This window comes from Arachis duranensis, chromosome 4 (genome assembly GCF_000817695.3).
Source record: "Arachis duranensis cultivar V14167 chromosome 4, aradu.V14167.gnm2.J7QH, whole genome shotgun sequence".
NCBI lineage: Eukaryota > Viridiplantae > Streptophyta > Magnoliopsida > Fabales > Fabaceae > Arachis > Arachis duranensis.
This window is the reverse complement of record NC_029775.3, coordinates 105,476,253-105,481,504: the sequence shown is the minus strand read 5'-3', so window position 1 is coordinate 105,481,504 and position 5,252 is coordinate 105,476,253.

Here is a 5,252-nt window from a genome sequence, read left to right as displayed (position 1 = left end):
GAGACATATTCAAAAATATAGTCTAAGTTATCATCAGATTCTTCTAATGGTTCCAAGACTTAGCAATTTCTATTTGTTTAGTAAGATCCTTTTTATCCTTCTTTTTTTGGCATTCATTTGCGTAGTGTCCTTCTTCTTGGCAATACCAACATTTACAATTTTCTTTTTTATTCGGGCAATAGTTATTTCTTTGTCTTTTGTTTTTATTGTTATTTTCTTTCCTAAAATATCTCTTTTTTCTCCAGTTTGGATAGTATTTTCTTTTTCTAAATTGATATTTTCTTTTTCTTTGAAAATTTTTATTAAGACCATGTTTTTGAGGTATCTCTTCATTATCCTGACAGCAAATTCTGATTATATTTGCAAATCTTTTTTGAGTTGCTTCTTGCATACAACGTTCTTTTATTTCCTCTCTTATTGCAGAGGTTGCTCCACCAAAATTATTTTCAATTGTTCCTCTATTTATTTCTCTTATAAATCTTCCCATTATAAATTCATTAACAGGATATAGAAGTTTTGTTATATACATACTAAGATAATGATTTTTATCTTCTTCTTTTAATTTGTAATAATGTATTCTATATTCACATATATAAGACTCCACATTACATAAATCATATATCTGGATATTAGCTAAATGGTTTTTTGCTTCTTGATATTCTTTATTATAGACTTCTTGTCTATGATCTATAATATTTTTTCCAAAAAATTCTTTATATAGAATTATCATTATATATAATATCTTATCATAAGCTGTTGTTTTTGTTTCTAATTCTTCTATTATTTGGTTTTCTATTGATGTCATGTAATCTCTTATAGTTCCTTTAGTATGAAACCCTATGTAATTCCAAATGTCTCTTCCAGATAATTCACTAAGTTTTGGATTAGTAAAGGCTTCTAATAAGAAGGAATTTAACCAATTTTCGAAAATTTCTTTTTCGTTCTTTTTGCAGTCTAAATCGAGCATTCTTTCTCCTTCCATTTCCTGGATTTTAGGAACGTATTTTTATGGTATTTTTATATATTTTGAGTCTTTATTTATAAACCCTTTTTTAAAAGCATAATTATCAAAACCTGTTTCCCATTTAAATTGAGATTGATTATCCTTAGATGTTCCAGCTTCATTTTTTACTTGTATTGGAATTGCTGGTTCTTCGTCACTTGAATAATCTAGATTTTACTTGTATTGGAACTGCTGGTTCTTCATCACTTGAATAATCTAGGATGTGTTCTTCATTTTCTATATTTTCAGAATTTACTAATTCTTCTTCTATTTGAAATTCTTGTTCCATAATATTATTTTCTTTAGCCATTTTTAATTGTTTAAAAAGCATTGTAACTTCTTCTAATTTTTCTTTAATATTCATAATTTTAGTGGTGGTTTTACTTTTAAATCTGTTATGTTAATTATGTTTTGAAATTTTTCTTCCTTGGGATTCTCTTTTTTCTTATTTCTTTGAAATTTTATGGATGTTAATATTTCTTCAAGCATATCTACTATAGAATTTAATTGTGGATTAAAAGTATGATATAGATGTGGGAAATCATTTCCATGATAACATTTTTTAGAAATTCCGTGTGAAAAATAAGTTTTTTCGGGTTTTTGAAGTCCTTCAATAAAACTTATAGTAAAATAAAGATTTTGAGAAAAATCATTTTGTATTGATTTTAAGAATTCGGTGTCATTACAGTTAACATTAGTTAAAATCATTAATTTTTGATCTATTAATTTGATTACTTTTCTAATTTGATGAAAAAAAATTGATTACTTTTCTAATTTGATGACAGCTTTGGTATTTGTTTGCAATGTAGGAAAATTGGAAATGTTTAAATTCTTTTAAACCGATAGGTTCATTTTGAGTCACTGGATTTAATCTTAAGTTGTTTGATCATAACTTGTTAATGTGAGAAATGATGGGTATGAATTGATCATAGTTTGATCTTGAAAATGTCAAATTTATCAATATTTCCTTTCCATGAGTTTCTTATTTTTAGTTCGTTCATTTATTTTGGATTTTTTTTATATGTTACATTTGCTCATTCTAAATATTTCCTTTATTATTATATTTTAATTGATTGTGCTTGAATATTTTGTTTTGTTATTGTTGTTGATGTTTATGAGTAGAAATCTCCAGGTGATATTATTTTTTTTCTTATATATGCTAGCTTCTAATTTTGGATGCAACATCTATGTCCTTTTCCTAATTTGTTCTCTCAGTTATTTGCAATACTCTTATCATTTTTGGCCTTTTAGAGTCTTGATGATGATGTTGATGAGGAATGGTTATGGAATAAGGAATATGGTGAAGCTTTTTCGATGATTTCAATATTTACTTATGCCCTAAAGCCTCTTATGCTATGATGATATTGTTTGGTTGGACTCTGTTTTGTTTTGTTCACTTTCTAGTTTTGTTGGAAAAAAAAATCTATATTCTATCTAGCGATGTCACATCTATGGAGGACCAGAAATTATAACCTGCGAGAAATAGTTCTTCTAAACTCTTTCGTTTCTTTTATTTAAGTAATAGTAATCGTTAAGTTTGGGAATGTTAGGTGTTCTTCTTGGGATGGTTTATGTTGAAGTATGCGCTATAATCGTACTACGTGATTTGATGTATCGTTCATTCCGTTATATTTCATATCGGGAGTTCCTTGTTTTAATTCTTGTTGAAATGAAATTTGATTATTTAATTTCATGTCCTACATCTTATGCATCTCACAATCTTATCGTGCTTTTGGCTATCCCATAGATTCTCGACAACATAGGTGTTGACGTTGCATTCCTTTACGTGAATTATGTAACTCCTTGATGTAATCTGAACTTGCTTTACTATGATACATCATATCTTCTAGTATTCTCGAATTCTTGTTCCAGGTCTTCTCTAAAAAAAGTTTTTGATTTGATTCTTTTCTTGTCTTATTGTGTCCCCAATCATCCACATAAATCTTTGTAAAAAAAAAAAATTTGCCATTGACTTTGGTTACCTTCTTTTGGTGAACTTTGTATTTCATTGATTCTACTAAAACTTGTTTTGACCTAATGCACTATCTTTTCTTTTATTGTTTCTATCAAAATTTCTTGATTCATATTTTCTCGTTAAGATTCAATTGACTCTCTTTCTAGGACACTTCATTGTTTCTGTACATCATTGCTTAATTGAAATCTTAAGCATCCTTTCACGTTCGTGCGAACACTATATGTGAGGTTTGTTCTTCTCTTCCCAAGTTTTGAATCCTTTCGAGTAAACTTGTGCTTGTTTTGGTGTCACGTGCAACTCCCAGATAACAAACGATACGTCAGTTCATTAGGACACAGTTTATCGATGCTGAAGTTCGAAAAGTTATAATTTTAAGACATGACAAAAGACCGGTTGCTTCCATGGATATATACTACAGAACCAAGGAGAGTATGAATTAAGATTGTATTTTGAGGAGATTGACGAACGAAAAAAAGAGTGCTATGTACATTTGAGCTGTCAAGGAAATGTGAATCGGTGAATACCAACCGCATCTTTTTAATGGAAACCTATCTTGTAGCTTTTGCACCTCTTTATACTTCTTTCTCATGTTTGGTAAAGTGCTAAAACCAAGTAAAGTCTTGCAGATTATATCAATTTTCAAGGGCGAAAATTTTTGTAAGGAGGGTAGAATGTAAAATCCCTCAAATACCCTTACTCCTCTTTTTTCCAAACTAAACCCTAACCCCATTTTCCCGAATTAAACCTACTAACACTCTTCTTCCAGAACTTTCTTCTCAATCCCCTCTTTCAATTCTGCTACCTGCATTCTTCACAATGAACCTCACAACAACCACATCCTGTATTTATCAACATTTTTACTAAGAGGAAGCTCCATCTTACTCTTCTTCTCACAACTTTTCTTTCGAGTAATTTATCAAACACTACTTGTGCATTGTTCTCTAAACACCCAAATTGATCTCTAAAAAATTATAAGTTCCCAATAAAATTTTATTATAAGACAATTAAACATAAAAAATATCATCCGTATAAATAAATTAGTCATTTTTAAATTGACAAATAGATCATTATTCTGTGCAACAGAAATAATTATTAAGAATTTTTAGATAATAAAAATATATTAGAATCAAAATATACAATTTAAAATTGGTTGAAAATCAATTTGGATATTTTTTTAAATGTTGTCCATGGTTTTAAATTGCTAATATAGAGAAAAAAATATGTGCACACCACAATAACAATATTGCGGCCACAGCGTTAACCATAAATTGTAAATCATGGATAGTTATGGAAAAGTTGTTTTAATTTTGTTTCAAGATATATAGTCGGATGATGTCAAAATGTGATGAACTTAATTGTCCATTATGTAGTGTTTCAGGTTATAAAAATGGCAACTTCTCATAAAACAAAAGATTTCATTATTTACCATTATCTGTAATTTCCTTGAGGAGCATATATAATTTTTTCCTCTTTCTTTTCATTAATTGCCCTATTTTGTAGACGCTTCTATCTAGTGGAGCTGAGGATCAGTCTAAAATCAGCCCAAGTCTTTTGGGCATTTCTGATGCACCATAGTATTAAAAGCGTTGATTTAAACCGATAGAAGATCCAATGGTTTACATTCACTCCATAAACAACTTCTAGAAATTAGGAAAATAGATCACAAGTCTTTGAATATTTCAAAAGCACCCCTACGTTATTTGTAAGACAAATCAAACATTGAAAGCGGCAACAAAACCCTACCCTGCCTTCACGGTCGGTCCGAAAATGTTATGGAAGACTTCCAACGACATGCTTGAAAACAAAGTCTTGGATGATGGTTGCCGGCTTTACCAACGGCAACATTGAAGAGAAGAGACCATGGCACCGATCTCGACGATGACAACGAGAATGAAGAAGAGGAAGATTACAGGTTTAAGCAATGACGAGGTGCCGGACGACAGGGACAACCAGTGATATCGTGGTCATTGACGTTGCTGCCACCGTTCTAACTGCTTACTCCGATTCTCGATGAGCAGGCCATTAATTTTGTTCTAATTATTTTTTTTTTAAGATTGCTTTTGGTTTTAAATAAAGTTTTCTATTCTTGATTTTATTTTGTAAAATTCTACAAGTTTTTTATGTAATTAGATCTTCACTAATTGTACTTTTGAGACTTGAATGTACAAATTCTTTTTTATTTATTCAATTTCAGAACAATAACATATTCAACTTCATTGGCAAATTTAACGACAAGGAGGCCATGATACTAATGTTGAATTGTTATCGAGGACA